Source organism: Saccostrea echinata, unplaced genomic scaffold, assembly GCF_033153115.1.
Source record: "Saccostrea echinata isolate AGI-Se365-2 ecotype Australia unplaced genomic scaffold, CSIRO_AGI_Sech_v1 ptg000012l, whole genome shotgun sequence".
NCBI lineage: Eukaryota > Metazoa > Mollusca > Bivalvia > Ostreida > Ostreidae > Saccostrea > Saccostrea echinata.
Genome location: NW_026889761.1, coordinates 12,138,878 through 12,158,329, shown reverse-complemented (window position 1 = coordinate 12,158,329; position 19,452 = coordinate 12,138,878).

The following is a 19,452-nucleotide window of genomic DNA, read 5'->3' as shown; positions in this document are numbered from 1 at the left end:
CAGCTTTGGGATAATTCACTATTACAAGAAACCTTGAAATATCTTTAGATTACATAATGTTCCAAGAGATTGTTCGTGAAAGATACAGAAGATGAAAAAGTTGAAAATAACGAACGGTGATCAATTTCTTATTAAATCACGAAACAATACGAATCGTGAAGAGGGCAAAACACGGGCCCGAAAAATGGATCAGGTGATTCGAAGAAGTGCGTAGGCATCCCAAGTCAACCGTACACACCCGCCCTGAGCCCTCTGTAGTTATTTGGTAAACAGTGTAATCTGTGTCTAAATAATTATTGTCGTTAAAACAATGACTTAACATGGTATGAAACATTTCAGTCAAACCCTACGCTATTTTCTAACAAAGTCACTTAAGCAACCACAAAATTTGCAAAATGTTGAATCGAACACCTTGTAACATCTACTTATTTGTTTGTAGCGAACTTCGGTTTGTACATGCTCTCACTGGAGACATATTTTTAATATGCAGGTGATATTTGAGTATCATTGCGTTTTAATGAAATAGCAGAAGCCATCCCTTTGTCTTATATAGTTTTGTTGTTAGATGGCCAATACCGTCCACAGAATAGTAGATTAAGTGCATCCATCACTGAACATCAATGCAATCCACCGAAAATCGACTGAGATTTTTTAAATTGCTCATGGGACCCAATCATAAAACTTGACTTCTATGAAGGATCTGACTTGCAAGGTTTTAATTTGTTAAAATGAAAATGCTTACTAAAATTTGAAGCTTTACCTATAGACATTTCTGCACAATTATTAACCATATCTGGAAATGCATACAGGAATGGAAATAAGAAGCTTGAATCTATTTTTAACCATATCTATCTTGTTTTTCAGTTTCAAAAATATCATCGGTTTAAAATCACCACAGTCAAAAATATTACTTTGCAAGGAGTATCAAAATTCTTGAATACACCACCAATCATAATTCCCAGTAAGCAATTTTTTTAGTTGGATAACGCAAAGATTTTTTTAATAAACATTAAACTGTGTGACTGTTCCTAAAATTTAAGATTTCTCGTTCCGTTTTATCTCATTACCAAATACTTAATAGAAATTCTCAAATTATATCTGAATAGAAATTTCAAAATTATATACGTTCAAACTGATCAAAAATAATTTCCAGTACATTTTCTCACAGAGATAAAATACGTCCTTAAAAAAGAATATAGCATTTATATTCGAAGGATTTTATGCACTTATATGTGCATAACAAATGCAATTAATTTTGTATGGTTTTTTTCACTCTGCTTTTATTGTCCTTAAAAAGATAATGTAAAAGATAAGAAATATTATACTCTATATAGCAATGATTACATATTTAAAACATGACAATTTTAAAGATAAAATGATAATAGTTCTAATATTGATGCTTTCTCCTAAGTGGTTCCTAACTCCACCTCTTATACTTTCAGAGGTCTATGTTTGCTCTGCTCACAATTTTTATTTTTTAGTTGGACTTCTAAGCATGAATACTCTTCTTTATGTTCACATTTCACCTTGTTTATTCTAATACTAATATATTTCATTTCTACTCTTTAAAACAAATTAACTCCGCTCTAGATCTAAAGGAGAAAATGAAAGTACTTGGATAGCAAAACGAGAAGGCATTTATGAGAAATCGTATTGGACTAAATCAGTCACAGCTTCTATGTATGAAGGTAGATAATATTCCGATAATAAATTATAATATATTAAATTCCCATTGTTAAATCTTGGGGATTTCTTTTTCATTGAAAGTGATTCATAGTTATAGGTTTGTTCATCTTTCATTCTATTTAATGTTAATATAGAACAAGACCTAAAGTGACAATGTTGTCTTGCATTTACTGCATTTACTTTACCACTCTTTATTTAAAATAATACAATATTTGTTCGAAAATTCAGTGTATTTAATTCGATTGATATGATTAGACGAGTGGACGAAAAGGATAACATTATGGAATTGATTCAATTTCTTAACATCTTTAATTTTAATATTTTCAAAGGAAACGTCAAAATATACTCTTAATATATAAGGCCCTGGAAAAAAATCCTTTTTTTAACATATCGACATATCTTTATTTTTCAAATGACGAGGAAGAAAGATTATTTGAAGAAAAACAAAAAGCGTACGAAAAATAAACTTGAAATAACAAAGTGTTGTGTTATCTGTCGGTACTGTGACATTACTGCATTGTAATCAATATATACATGATACATGTATTTATTTATCGATGAACATTTTCAGAAAACACGGAACAAGGTAAGACTAGTTATCAGCCGATTGAATATAAAAATAGACTTGGAAAAACTAAAAGTTTTAAAATAGCACAAATATAGTAATATATAAATTGTCTTACTACTAGTAACAGTTATATTCATCAAGATGGCTTTGACAGAATTGGCACCATCAGAAATATATTTCAGTCAGTGCTCAATTGCAAGCTGTTTTAGAGAACAATCAAGGCACGCAAACAAATCAATTGGAGAAACGTTAGACGATTTAGTATTAGGACGCTGTCAAATAGGGGATATCCCAAAAATCTCTGTGGTCAAGAAAAATGGAGTTTGGGTGTCAGCAGATAATAGACGACTATGGATATTAAGACAGCTTGAAGCTTTAGGAATGTGTGATAGAACAAAGGTGAAAGTTACTAAAAATCTTAGTCGGCGCAAAAATATGATTGAGAGAGAAATAAAGATACGCGGGAATCCTGGAGGTGTGATATATACGTATAGAGTAAGTATTTTAAGAGTACGTAATCAAAAATAAATGCCTGTCATGTATTGATTGAGTTGATAGCAAAGAACTGTGTTTTATTTGAAAAAGTGAGTGATAACTTGTGGTTTCCAATGCTTAAAATAAATTGAAAAGTATTTAGAAAGTAAAGCGATTTAATTTATTGGAAAATGATCCTTGGTTGTTTTAAATATATACATTATTTTTAATTAAAAAAAAATCTAGGAATCGAAAGTTGAAGAAATACATTACCTGTCATTTACTCTTCATATCAAAATGCTAGTTAACCACACATAGTTAAATGATTTCGGTTTGATGAAATATATGGAGATAACGAACAGTATACAAGCTCAAAAGTCCATTAAACGATACAAAATAGGAGCAGAGCAAACACAGACCTCCAAACAGCAGAGGTGGGATCAGGTGCCATGGAGGAGTGAGCATCCCCTCCCGACCCGGTCACACCCGCCGTGTGCTCCTTGTCATGATCAGGAAATAACAGAAAAATCCGTCGACAATTCAGTGTGTAAATAAGGTCCTAACAATTAGTATGAAAAACGTCAGTCAGCATTTGACTCAATGATAAATTGTATTTGCTGACAAGGTCATTGTATCGACCATAGAACTTACGAAATGATGACTTTAAACGAGACTGTTGATATTCTTGTTTCATCAACTTGTTTGTCAATAATTTACCTCGTTTTAGAAATTGTACATACGTAGAGCATGCTCTTGCATATCGAATCAATTGAGAGATATATACCCCGTATGCAGATGGTGAAGGTATATTGCTGCATAAGTAAGGGAAGTTGACGACTGAAAAGTTAAAGTTATCACGTTTATCATAAAGCTTGCTTGTTAGATTACCATTAACGTCTTTTTCAAGTAAAATATCCAAATATGAAACAGATGTGTCAGAGTCTGTGTTATCTTTTATCTCAAGCTCACTGGGATATATCGTATCGATATAAAAATGGAAATAACCATTGTTAATTGACAATACGTCGTCGATATATCTAAATGTCGAGTTGAAGGCCACAGCAAGTGTTTTCTTCTTTTCACGTACAAGATTTTGGACAAATTCTGCTTCATATGAATACAAAAAAGGTCTGTTAATAACGGGGTGCAATTGGTACCCATGGGAATTCTAATAGATTGTTGGAAGACCTGGTCTCCAAAAACTACATAGATATTGTCAATCAGGAACTCAAGCATCTTTTTAATGTCAACTTCAGAGTACTTGTGTGTCCAAAAGTTCCTTGCAATTTTTAAGTATCCACATGTGATTTACACCACTTCTCGAATATATTGTTGCACAGTGCTCTTGAAGTTTCTCCTTCACCACTGTTATTATCTTAGTAAGGAGTAATGAAAGAGGCTTGGTTGAACATTTACTGGAACCCGCTATGTATCTTTGTTTGTAAGGATTTTTATGAAGTTTCGGAATCCAATATAAATATGGTAATTCAAATTCATTTTGGTTGTTTGGAATATTAAAAATATTCAAAACTGACATATGATTTTAAAGAATTTCTTCCTTAGAAAGGGAACTATGAGTATAAGTTGGATTACCAATTGTAGAATTAAATCCAAGTTCCTCTTAAGTATCAAATTTGTTTTCATGTCTGTTAAATTATAAACAAAATATGGGGTGATTGTATCAACTTAGATGACTTTTGATTGATGATAAAATATCAGTTCAGCATTTAACGAATTTGTTCGCTTTGTCGTGCTATAAAGTTAATTCTTACTACGCTTACAAATTTTATTACACAAATTCCATGTAGACCTGATATGATTTATGGTAGGAAAGATCAATCATTAACACTTGAGATTGAGATGTAATTTTGGGGAAAAAATGCTCTCAATCATTGCATCACAGTGACATTATGTTTGAATTTCAATGAAATAAAAATGCAAGAAGTTTACAATGAAGTAATTAGGAAAAATCAGTGGAATATTCACAGATAATATTGTTATAAATTATATATTGTAGTCACAGATCGTTCGTGCTGATCTAGAGGACATTCATGAAGCTCTTTCGCGTATGAATTTAGACGTTAACCAAACGTAAAAAAATGAGGGAAAAAATATGTAAGTATATTTAGTTTGAACAGAAATAAATGTTGAAAAATTATTTTGATAACACAGATGTATATACCCCCCCCCACACACACACACACAGAGAGAGAGAGAGAGAGAGAGAGAGAGAGAGAGAGAGAGAGAGAGAGAGAGAGAGAGAGATTGTCTAAATTTGATATGTTAATTTTATTTTACAGGGGCACAGTCACGAGATTAGAAAGACAAGAAACCCAAAGAATATAGAGACATTTCGAAGTTGTTTTCATTTTTTCTTAATTATATTTTGTACATGATATTGTTCTTTTTATATGTTATTACTTTTGTTATGTTAAAATAAAAAGTAAGAGTTTAATTCTTGAACCATAACTTGACTATATTACTCAGTTCTGAAGTAATTATGAAGTGGCAAATTTTCTTTCGTTTTACTTCCAAAACGTATTAATCAGAACAATTAATTGTATTCAGTATATACACTAAGGTATGAATCTATCAAACTGTATCCTATGCAAATAATACATATCCTTTCTTATGGGTGAACTCATTTTAATTTACAATCTATTTGAAAACTGTCAATAAATATATAAATAAAGAGAAATGAGATAAATGTCGGAATACTGCTCAAAAACATAGGATGTATTGATATGTTTTTTTCTTTATCAATAGAAATTGTTTTTAATTCATTTTTAAAGTTTAAATTCAATTGTGATAAGACTGAGTACTGATTAAGTCATTTGATAAGAAGTTTATAGTACTCTTAAATAAACATTACTAATGTGATGTTTCACAGTAAGGGAAAACCTCCCTGGGATGTGTCACAATCCTTATGTCAGTAGATCTGATTCAATGTTATTAAACTTTATAAATAACTGATGATTATTGAATCAGCAAGGCAAAAATTCTGAACTCCAGTAGTTTTTCATTATATAATCCAGTCGAGATATTTGAATACTATAATTTGAATACCTGTCTTTTGTTGAATACCCGTCTTGTGAAAACTAGAGGAGACGCAGAGAAATGGACGATTTACAGTGCACAAATAATTTAGTACTTTTATGTCAGATTGAGGCCTAATAACAACCTTATTAAAATGTGATACAATATTTTTTAAATTAAGATATGGAGGTGTGATCTTTAATATACTTATTTTAAAAAAATCTCTATTGTGTCATTTACAAATGGACAAAAAAGCGTTCTCTACAGATTGTATAGCTCAGCCATCCATTAAGTATTTTTACAAAGTTCTGAAAGTACAAAAATAAACGCATACATTTCTATCAACAGTTCATTTGTTACGAAAAATGGATAACATAGTAAAGAAACTTTGCCATCATGTTATATGGGTCAAGTTATTGTGACGTATTTTTCATTTTTTTATTGTATGTGTAAGGTCGATTGTCCATGACAAAAATGTCTACGATTATAAATAGAGCATGCTCTACGTATGAACAATTTCTAAAACGAGGTAAGTTATTGACAAACAAGTTGATGAAACAAGACTATCAGCAATCTCGTTTAAAGTCATCATTTCGTAAGTCCTAGGTCGATACAATGACCTTGCAATCAAATACAATCTATCATTAAGTCAAATGCTGACTGACGTTTTTCATACTAATTATTAGGCTATTATTTACACACTGAATTGTCGACGGATTTTTCCGTTATTTCCCGATCATGATAAGAAGCACACGGCGGGTGTGACCGGGTCGGCAGGGGATGCTCACTCCTCCATGGCACCTGATCCCACCTCTGATGTCTTAGAGGTTCGTGTTTGCTCTGCTCCTATTTTGTAATGTTTAATGGACTTTTGAGCTCGAATACAGTTCGTTATCTTCAAATATTTCATTATAACAATACATTAACAAAACATTTAATAACATTTGAACGCTGAATAATTAAGACAAGGCCATGAATGGAAACAAAATTATAGATTGTTTAAGGGTTAAAACAAAAATTAACATAGAAAAAATAACATTCTGCCAGATGTTTCTTATCTTATGGGTGAAAAAATGATGAAAACAAACTGATAAATCTCATAAATCCAGTAAATAACTTGAATAGGCAAAAGACACGGACCCTTGCAAACACTAGAGGTGGGATCAGGAGCCTAGAATCCTTAATAGGGTTAAGTATCCGCTGTCGACCGGTCACACCCGCAATCAGCCTCCAGTATTGATCAGGTAAACGGAGTAGTTTGTAGTCAAATCTTCAGATGAAGACTAGTTTCATGTCACCTAATCTATTGCCCTAAAACTCAGGAATTAATGATTTCTATTTATACCTCTTTTCCTTAAGTTTCTTTTTCATTTTTTTTTTTTTTTTTTTTTTGTTTCTTTTCTTTTTACTTTGTTGTGTTCGGAGGCGATATATATATATATATATATATATATATATATATATATATATATATATATATATATATATATATATATATATATATATATATATATATATATATATATATGTTTTCATGTTTTGAAGTTTTTAAAATGTATCGTTCTGGTATATTTATGAATATTTCATTGCATATTCTATCCTTCCTCTTTGCCGATAAGAAAGATGTTCTAAACCTTAAAAAAAAGTATTCTGAAAATATTTAAAAAAAAAAAAAAAAAGCATTGTACACCTGTTAGATTCTGAGTATTTGAAACGGTTCCAATTTTGAGGATCAGGCATCGGAAAGCAATCAGAATCAAAGTCATCACAAAATTATCACCAATGATATACTTTTTGCTAGTGTATGTACTGTGACGACATATGTTACAAGATTATTCTTTTATAAAAATACTTCAAAATTACCAACATTTTAAGATGTATGCTCAATTTTCCATGAAGTTTAACCCAAAATAGGAAAGAACAGTTTCTTCGATACATCCAACTGAAGTTCATTATGCATGTTAAACTTTGGATCTAAGGCTGTGTTCCTTCAAGTAATGTAAAATTAATATTTAGAACATTTTAATTCCATAAAAAGTGTTCATCATTAAGTTTTTAAATAGGTCATGAAAGAATTAATTTTGCATATCAATAAAATGTTTGAAATTAGGCAGGAAAACTGTTGACAAGGCTATTTCATTTAAATAGTATAACTAGTTTTTTTTTTGTTTTTTTTTAAAAGTTTTTTCAATAAAGAGCTACGATGTTCATTTTAAGCGTGCAATGGTTTTGCCTAAAGGATTGTAAACGTATTTGTATTAAATGTCAAATTTCAAACATTATAATAAGGTAGAGACCTAATGCGTTAATTACATTAACATTTGTTTTCTTCTGAGAAGGTACATTTTGGAAAACAGGCTTCACGAAATAGCAAAGTTCTTGAAAAAAAAACTAGAAAAAAGTGTAGTACAATCAAGAAAGAACCTTTCGATCCAAAAAATAAAACAAGCCTTATGGATTTAATATAATTTTTTTGACTTGTAGATTGTGGATTATTTATTTTTTTCAGTTTAAAATATTTGCAAAATGGAAGAAATGATCTCTATATGGGAAATTAAGCAATTCACGAAGTCAATAAACACAGGCTGGCAGAACGATGGATCGATTGCAAATAATCTTTCAATTACCAGGAGCATGCAAATTCTTTAGTATTTAAAATTCTTCTTTGAAGGAAAGAGGTGAAGATAACGAACAGTGATCGATCTAAAAAAAAAAACTATAAACAATACACTTCTGAAGGACATAAAACACAGACCCCTGGAAATTCCAGAGGTGGGATCAGGCGCCTAGGAGGAGTAAGCATCCCCTGTTGACCGGTCATACCCGCCGTGAATCCTATGTACTGATCGGGTAGACGGAACATTCCGTAGTCAAATTCAGTATAAAAACAAAGGCCTAACAATTGTTGTAAACAAGTCAGGCAAAATACAACCCAATGATAGGTTATATTTGTAACAAGGTCAATGTAACGACCATAAAATTTATGAAATGCTGACTTTAAACGAGGTCGTTGAAATCCCTGTAACATCAGTTTATCTGTCAGTAGCCTGCCTAGGTTTAAAAATTGATCGTACTCGGACCATGCTCTTGAGTATCGAATAAGTTGGGAGATGTAAACACCACATGCAGGTGATAGCGGGATATTACTACATATATCAGGAATGTTGACGATGGAAAAGTTGAAGTCATGTCGTTTGCCATACAATTTCGTTGTTAGTTGGTCCTTATTGTCTATAGTAAGTAAAACATCCGCATATGAAACAGATGTGTCAGACTCTTTGGTGTTTTTTACTTCAAGTTCAGTGGGTTATATTAAGTCGACATTTGAATGATAGTAACTATTGTTATTTGAGAATACATCGTCAACATGTCTTAAGGTAAATTTGAAAGTCACATCAAGTGTTTTCCTCTTCTCATGTAGAACCGTATTGATAATTTCTGCTTCATAGGAGTATAAAACAGGTTGGCTAATATAGGAGCACAATTAATACCCATCGAAACTCCAACAGTTTGTTGGTCTACGAAGATAGCATAAATGTTGTCAATGAGGAGCTCCAGAATTCTTTGACTATCATCTTCAGAGTACTTGTGTGTAGAATCAGAATGATTTTTAACAAAGAAATTTTGTTGATGACCAATAACAAGCTAGTACAATTTCCGACTTGCATTTTTATTGAAGAAGCAATTATCTACGATATCAAAAAGTCTAGTTTTATTTCTCGTAAGAGAATGGTTGTATAAAGTGTAGAAAAATCGTACGTTTTGATGTTACTGAAATTGGAAAAAAATTGACAATTTTAAATTTTCTAAACTTTTTACTAAACTTTAAAAGGTATAGCATTTGGTTATAAATGATTCTAATAATGTTTCGGATTATGCATGTTACCACGAAACCTTATTTTATAGATGGATTTTCATGTTTACATGTGGGAATGAGGCGCGTTCTAATAAACATAAAAATTGAAATCATTATAAATGTATTGCTTTAAAAAGTATTCCATTTGGTCATAAATGATTCTTATAATGATTCGGATTGTAACCTTATTTTCCAGATGTGTGTTCATGTTTACATGTGAGAGTGAAATGTATTCTAATTGTAATAAACACACGAAATGAAATCTTTTGATTCTATTGCACTAACAGTTTTGAATTCCGGACTGGGGAAAGGACAAATTATGATTTTTAGAGAGCTTTTATTTTTTACATGTTTTGTAATACATGTGTAACGTTTTTTGATTGTATATTGTTAAAATTTATATTTATATCTATTTATGATCTTAATTTATACCGAACAGAAGATTCATTTATCATTATTAATGTTTAAAATACATTTAAATTTGTTGTACATCATTGTTTCACCTTATTTATAAGTCATTCCATATTTGTACTAGTACTTCCATTTTCCATTAATTTCGGTCGCGGGAATTTATGTACAGGTTTCACCTGAAATGTGTCGTGGTTTGGGTTGTGCAAGTCACATTTGGTTATGCAATAACGCTAACGTTTATTTTTGTAGTCAGCTTAAGTTTTGGAATATAGAGAATAGACATAGGATATTAATTAGTTACATTTGTAGTCCAGACCAGAATTGTGGATTTTAATTCAGTTTTTAGTCGCTTCCAGATTATCCTTGAAATGTCGAGGTAATTGAAAATCATACTATTTATTTATTATTTATAAAATTGGATATTTATTATTTATGAAATTGGATATAAGAAATTAACTTTAACTTTATCTAAACTTAGGGGATCCTGTAAATCTAGCAAGTGACGTTTTGCGACCATATATAAATATATATTGTTGTTGATTTTGTTATAATAAATTTTGAATATCAGAATACATGTATAATTTTTCAAAACTTTATTATCTTGTTGATGATTTCTTTCGTAAAAAATGCCACCAGGTTTATTCATAATTATATTCACTACACGTACCAGAAATTAAAAGACCGGATCATAGCCGCAACCAGGCTTAACCAAAACATATTTAGTAAGTATTATATTTATCATATCTTACGAACTCATCACGGCGAAAGGTTACACGTGTATATAATGTTCTACTAAGCCTCTTTCTTTACCCCTCACAAAAATATTAGCAACATGAAGGATAAACTGCTATACGACTACGTAGTCGAGAAGTGGTGTTAATCAGAAGTGGATACTTAAAAACTCCAAAGAACTTTGAAAAAACATGAAATCACAAAATTTTATCAAAATAGCATCAAAACGTACGACTTTTCAACACTTTATATGGCCATTTCCCGGCTCTTTGAAATCAAAGGCATCTACTTTTTCTTGAAAAATTGAACTCGTAATTTTACATACCTTGTCGCTGGTCTTCTGCAAAAATTATTTTGTCTAAAACATTCTGATTTACAAGCAAGTACTCCGAAGTTGATATTGAAATGATGCTCTCGAGTATCTGATTGACAATATCAATGTATTGACAATAGTTATTTTCATTCCTACTTTGAGTCCCTTTGCACTCGATATAAGACACCACAGTGTTTGACACATTTGTTTCATATTTTGATATTTAACTAGAGGAAGACATCAATGGCAAACTAACAAATAAACATTAAGATGAACGTGATTACTTTTCTATCTCCAACTTCCCTTAAATATATAGCAATTTACCATTATCATCTGCATATGAAGTTTATCTCTCAGTTGATTCGATACGTAAGAGCATGTTCTACGACCGAACAAGTCCTAAAACTAAGCAAGCTATTGACAAATAAATTGAGGATACAAGGATATCAAGAGACAAGTTGAAAGTCATCATTTTGCTAATTCTGTGGTCGACACAATGACCTTGTTAACAAACATAATCTGTCTATAATCTATAGAGTCGTATGTTGAAAGACATGTTTCAAACAAATTGGTAGGCTATTATTTTCACGGATTTTTCTGTTTACCTTGACAATGACAAGGAACACAAGACGGGTGTGACCGATCGACAAAGATTGCTTACTCCTTTATGATGCCTGATAACATCTCTGTTTTTAGTTTTCGGCGTTTGCTGTGTTCATAATTTGTATTGTTTCAATGAACTTTTAAGCACAATTAATGTTTGGTATCTTCATATTTCAAGATATAAAAAATTACGAGTTCCATTTTTATTGAAGAAGCAGTTTCTTATGAAGTCAAAAAGTCCACTTTTTAATTAATATGAGGAGAGGTTGTTTAAAGCTTTGAAAAATCATGTTTTGATTTACCATCATATCAATAGCCCATCATTGAATGCACCTTTCAGTAGACACCGTGAAATCTTTGATTTAAAACACTGGGCACGGCCTTTCCATATGGTAGCAATGTCGACAGTGTTCATCATCTTCCAAGTCCACAGTGTAGCAGTGTGATACACGATGTTTTCCTGATTTACTACTACCTTATGTACAATTTGGTCTTTATCACATTCGCACCAAACTTTACTCTGTCCCTTTGAAAGTTTTAAATAGTCTATTTGAAAAAGTCAAGGAAAGTCCATATTTGCATTCTTCGACACCTGATTCGGATCTGGGATTATGGATATTGCAAACTTTAGGCTTTTAAAACCGCTTCGTTTTATGAAAGAAAATACTGCTGAATCAATCCGTTTGTTCCTTAATTATCAATATGCCAACAAAGCAATTGACGTAATTAAGTCATATTCTTAATCACAAAAGGGTCCAGTCTTGTATTCCACCATATTTCAGGTTGAAGTCCATACCTTGTAGTTTTTACTAATATACATTGACTATTGCTTCCAAACTTTTTAATTACAAAAAGAACTCTACAGTGTATAGAAATTGAACATCTAAAACGTAATCCTGAAATCTAGGGAACTCCGACTTTTCAACTGGTGTCATTACTTTAATAGTATTATGAATTCTGTAGAAGATTACGCCACGCAAAGGGCCAAACATGTAAAAGAAGACCTTGACCCTTTGTCAGAATGGTTTAAAAATCTCGGATGGTTGTTGAAATCTCGCATTAGGCGATGGAGGGGCTATATGAAAACCATTTTTCTTTCTGTGTTCAGTAATTCTATAGTTCAGAGCTGAAGAAAGAATTAGATAGATTTCACGACCAGTATGTACTGATCCCAGATGACAAAGCATCTAACAACATTGTCTTTGTTTGTAAGGCTCATCATTTAAATTTTATTTTAGAGGAACTAGGATTTAATTCTGCAAGTGGTAATCCAACTTATACCCTTAGCGCCTTTTCTAAGGAGAAAATTCTTCAAAATCTTATGTCAATTTTTAATATTTTTTATATTCCCACCAATCAAAATGAAATTGAATTACCATACCTATACTGGATACTTAAACTTCATAAAAATCCCTACAAACAAAGAAGGTTCCAGTATATAAACCAAGCTCTTTCTTAACTCCTCACTTAAATATTAACAGTAGTGTATGAGAATCCACAACTTTTTGAATATGTTGTAACATGGTACGTCTGAGGTTTGTCCTTCAAAACAGTTAATATTTTGGTTAGTAGTATGGATAGGGGGATTGGTATGTTTGAATACATGTGAATTTTACTATACTACGCAAAATAGTGCGCAATGAAAACCGGGGTCGGCTCTCTTAAAAACATATGGAGAAATGCTGTACACATTATTCATGAATTAATGATCACGAGAACGTTACTAATTAATTATCATTATTATTCATTATTATTGTGATATTTCTAAAATTCCTTATTTAATTATAGATGTTCTTTTTTTTCAAATTAAAAAGACAGATAAATTTGATCATATTTTCATCATGTTATGTCAATAATCAAGTTTAATATTTTCCCTGGCCTAAAACAACTGTGTTTTACCCACTTGGAGGCTCATGCATTCATTTTGTCAAAATTCTGGCCAAAATGTGATTTTCAAGTTTATAAGGAACCGTCTTATCATCTTTTAAAGAAATGATTTTTTATGCCTTCGGATCGAAAGATCCCGGGGGTATATTGTTTTTGTCCTGTCTGTCTGTTTGTCTGTTTGTTTGTCTGTTTGTCTGTCTGTTGTCAACTTTAACCTTGCCCATAACTTTTGATTGGTTGGAGCTATGACTTTCCTATTTCACATGTGTATTCCTTGTGACAAGACCTTTCTTTGGGTACCATCATATTTGACCTTTTGACCTTGACCTTGGAGTTTGACCCACTTTCACAAAATTTTATGAGACTTTAACCTTGGCCATAACTTCTGTACAGTTGGAGCTTGGGGTTTCAAACTTCACATGTGTATTCTTTGTGACAAGGCCTTCTTTTGGATACCAACCACTTTGACCTTTTGACCTTGACCTTGGAGTTTGACCTACTTTTGAAAAACTTTAACCTTGGCCATAACTTTTGAACAGTTGGTGCTTAGGGTTTCAAACTTCACATGTGTATTCCCAAGATCTTTCTTTGGGTATCAACATTTTTTATCTTTTGGCCTGGATTTTGACTTGCATTTGAGAAACTTTAACCTTCGACATAAGCTGCCATACGGGGGCATAGTGTTTCACAAACACATCTTGTTTGAAATTGAAATACAACTTAGGCACCTTCGCGACATATTATGAGGAAGAACTAAGTCAGAAAATGACAAATGTTTCTAAAGCTTCTCGAAAATAGCCTTCCCAGCTCCTTCACCACATTTTTCTATATTAACGTAATGAAGCTTTGCTTCAGATTTTCAAACGCAAAGGGAACTATCAACTCTTCGTCATTTTGTAAACAATAGAGTGCATTTCGATCCAGGACACAGTAAGAACCTCAACAGGAAGAAATTATTACGAATGGATGACATTTTTTTTAATTTCTGTTTTACTTTTTTTCCTTATATATTGAATTGAACTGAAATCTGCTATTTGAAATACAATATGGCTTCTATACAAATTAACAAAATGTACACTATTTCTTCATATGAACTACTAAATCCTTTTATTTAAATTGGCAATGTTTGTCATATAGGTTCAGGTATCACTTGAAATTAGAGGTCTTATGAATGAAAACAAGATAATTATTTGTAAATGTTGTCTAACGGTAAGGTGTCATCATTAAAAAAATCTCATTACAATTATTTCGAGTGCTTTTGCTTGCTGTCTTTCTGTCAGCAGGAAGAACTAGCTTTATACAGTCTGAACTTAGTTGACCTTAAAGGATTCTCTTAAGACTGCTGACTGAAGAGGTCTAATTCCATTGTAGTTTTATGTAGTTAGAGTTATCAGCCCTGTGATTTAAAGTGGAATAAGTACAAATCTTAAATAAACGACACCATTTGAAATAGATTAAAGTACTGTATTTTAGCATTATATTAGACCAAGATAAAATACACTATTTGCACGTATTATCCAAATGTAAATAGAGAAAAGCGATTTTCTGTTCACATATACAGTGTACTTCAGTGTCTTTAAAGACTTTTCCTAGACATTGTATGTACCCTATGTCGAAAATACACCAGAGAAGAAACTCAGTATGTTGATCTTACTATGGTAGAATTTTATCCAAAAGCATATTTATATTTAGAGCTGATATATTGTCGCCATCAAAACCAAATATATCATAATTCTCAGATACGTAAATCAAAAAATAAAAGGTGAATCTTCAGTACCATTTTTTTCTTTGCAAAATCAGGACCATAAGGATATGATCAGAGCTACTTTCTTATCATCCAACTCCATTTTCTATATATCCACGAAAACTGGCATGAAATATTCCTATATCCGCATTTTCAACTAATCCGATCAAATTAATTACATGTAGTTTTTCCTCACCCATAGGCCATGAATTTCAATACACTTTCTTTAAAGCAGTTTAAGGTATCCTGTGGACAGTAATTAAACAAGAACAAGACAGGTAATCAACCCTGTGGCAAAAGAATGCTATCCTTCTATAAATCCTAGTGGGCCAATGTTGGCTTAACACCATCAACAAACAGAATAACTTGTACAGCTATCCCAATTCTATGTGCTATAAAGACATTGAATTTCCAAAAAATTATACACATTGAATGTGAATTATGTTTTACTTCCAACGCTTGGAGAACTCTGTATATCAATAAAAACAAGCTAAAATAAAACTTAATGTAAAAATAATGAGACATGAGCGAGACTGGCAGACATCACAAAAACTGAACCAAAAAAATAAGCTGCCTTAAACTATATTTACCCAAGCTTCCCTTCCGGCTACCCGTCTTAAACTCCTCTTTCTTGTATTAAGTTTGCATTGGTACATTTGCACTGTCTGAATACGTTTTTTTACACTTAAAATGGGTTGAATACCTAAAAACAAAAGCAAAAGACGAAGGTGATATAGAACATAATTTCTAATTAATTATAGTACTGACAACAACTTCCGCTTCCTATTTTTATTCATGTATCATTTATTATTATTATGTAATAAATTTCATTATATATACATCTCGCTCTGTCATTAAGCAAACATAAACATTACCTTTATGTCTTATAAGCTGCTTGGGGGTAGTAGACCTACCTTGATTTTCGCTGGAATTCGTACATATTTGTACTAACCAAATGTATACAAAAATAGGTAAAATCTCTGTCCATGTTTTAGTTTATATCTACATTGGCTCTATTGTTGTTTTTTTCAGAAGTTAGTAAATACATGTATTTCAGTTTTCACACTCCCATAGTACAGAATTGCTTTCATTTTATTTTCAAGCATACAAATTTAACATAAAGGATATAATAGAAATGGATCCCAGGCTGTATTTCTAATTTCTGGGTACAGAAGTGAGGCTTCACAGACTACCTATATAACCAGATATTTCCACTGCACTCACCCAATCCTTCTGGCCTGTAGGCATTGGGTGGTGGTGGATGACAGTCCCGACAATGTCCTCTGGGAGATTTCTATGTCGTGCCTACTTCTCTAAAGCTTCATTATTAGTTTCTAATGAATATTCAGTACTATTCATGGTAATATGTACATACAGTATGTTCAAATGTTTGTATGTACATTGTATATATCAACATCATCTGTAATACTTTAAGATAAAATTAATTTAACAATTGATATTGAATAATTATTTTAAAGAGTATCAACGCGCATTTGTTTACCAAATTACTTATTGTTTTCTGACCAAAACCTTCCACCTAAGCATTGAAATAAATAGAAAGATTTGATTGTGCTAAATAAGCACAAAAACTAGATCTTATCCTTTTTGCAAGCAAGGAATGGGTCTAACGTCCGAGACCAGTGCTGTCTAGCTCTAGACTTTTTGAGAACCATCAGTCCCACAAGGTTCAATGAAAAGGCGATAACTTTCGATCGAGAGTGAACGTTAGATTTTGGAATATATGGAGATAACGAACAGTATTCAAGCCCAAAAGTCCATTAAACAATACAAAATAGGAGCAGAGCAAACACGCACTTCCAGAACATCACAGATGGGATCAGGTGCCATGGAGGAGTGAGCATCCCCTCCAGACCGGTCACACCCACCGTGTGCTCCTTGCCATGATCGGGAAATAATGGAAAAATCCGTCGACAATTCAGTGTGTAAATAATGGCCTAACAATTAGTATAAAAACGTCAGTCAGCATTTGACTCAAAGATAAATTGTATTTGTTGACAAGGTCATTGTATCGACCATAGAATATACGAAATGATGACTTTAAACGAGACTGCTGATATTCTTGTATCATCAACTTGTTTGTCAATAATTTACCTCTTTTTAGAAATTGTACATACGTAGAGCATGCTCTTGCGTACCGAATCAACTGAGAGATATAAACCCCGTATGCAGGTGATGAAGGTATATTGCTGCATAAGTAAGGGAAATTGACGATTGAAAAGTTAAAGTCATCACGTTTATCATAAAGCCTGGTTGTTAGATTACCATTAACGTCTTTTTCAAGTAAAATATCCAAATATGAAACAGATGTGTCAGAATATGTGGTATCTTTTATCTCAAACTCACTTGGATATATCGTATCGACATAAGAATGGAAATAACCATTGTAAATTGACAATACGTCGTCGATATATCTAAATATCGAGTTGAGGGCCACAGCAAGTGTTTTCATCTTTTCACGTATAAGATTTTGGATAAATTCTGCTTCATATGAATATAAAAAAGGTCTGCTAATAGTGGGGCGCAATTGGTACCCACGGGAATTCCAATAGATTGTTGGAAGATCTGGTCTCCAAAAATCACACAGATATTGTCAATCAGAAACTCAAGCATCTTTTTAATGTCAACTTCAGAGTACTTGTGTGTACAATCAGAATGTTTTTAACAAAATAATTTTGCAAATGACCAATAACAAGGTAAGTAAATTTTATTGAAAAAGCAGCTGTCAATGATTGTCAAAGCCTGGACTTTAATTTATTGTGGGGAATGGTTGTGTATAAAGTTGAAAAGTCGTGAGTTTTTAGGCTGTTGAATTTGGTAAATTCTTGTGATTTCAAATTTTCCAAAAGTTCCTTGGAATTTTTAAGTATCCACATCTGATTTACACCACTTCTCGAATAAATTGTTTCACAGTACTCTTGAAGTTTCTCCTTCACTACTGTTAATATCTTAGTGAGGAGTAATGAAGGAGGCTTGGTTGAACATTTACTGGAACCCGCCAGGTTTGTAAGGATTTTTATGACGTTTCGGAATCCAATATAGATATGGTAATTCAAATTCATTTTGGTTGTTTGGAATATTAAAAATATTCAAAACTGACATATGATTTTGAAGAATTTCTTCCTTAGAAAGGGAACTATGAGATAAGTTGGATTACCACTTGTAGAATTAAATCCAAGTTCCTCTAAAATACATTTAATATAATGAGCCTTACAAACAAAGACAATGTTGTTACCAGCTTTGTCAGCAGGGACTAGTACGTACTGATAATGTAATCCATCTAATTCTTTTTTCACTTCTGGATTATTGAATACAGAAGGAAAGATGGTTCTCATATTGTCCCTCAATCTTTTAATGCGCGATTTTAACATACATCTGATACATTTAATTCATTCTGACAAAGTGTTAAGGTCTTCTTTTTCATGTCTGGCCCATCGCCTGGCGTACATGTAATCCTCTACAGACTACATAATATTTATGAAATTCCGACGCCAGTTGAAGGATCGGGGTTCCCTATATTTACGACCTTTTAAAATTAATGATCTAAGGTTCCCATTATTAACTATATTTACGTCCCCAGTAATAACGTGTCCAGCAGGACTATAGTTATAGGGTGAAGAAGAACATGAACACGATCGAGGACTATGTTTCAGATATTCGATATCCAGGCCCTGTAACGTTTTCTTGTAATTAAAAAGTTTGGAAGCAATAGTCGGTGTATATTTGTAGGAAATACAAGGTGTAGTCTTTCACTTGAAATATGGTGGAATACAAGACTGGACCTTTTTGTAATTAAGAAAATTACTTATATTAATTCCTTTGTTGGCATATTGAAGTTTAAGGAAAAAACGGATTGTTTTAGCTGCATTTTCTTCAGTAAAATGTGGGGGTTTAAAAGACTATGATTTGCAATATCCATAATCACAGATCCGAGCCTATATTCTGGTGTCGAGAAATCAAAAAATGGAATTTCCTTGACCTTTTCAAGAAGATGGAAGACATGAGATCGGAAAAGGAATCTTCAAATATATCTCTAATTGAAACTTTACATTCTTTTTTTGAGAACCATCAGTCCTCCAAGGTTCAATGAAAGGGCGATAACTTTCAATCGAGAATGAACTTTA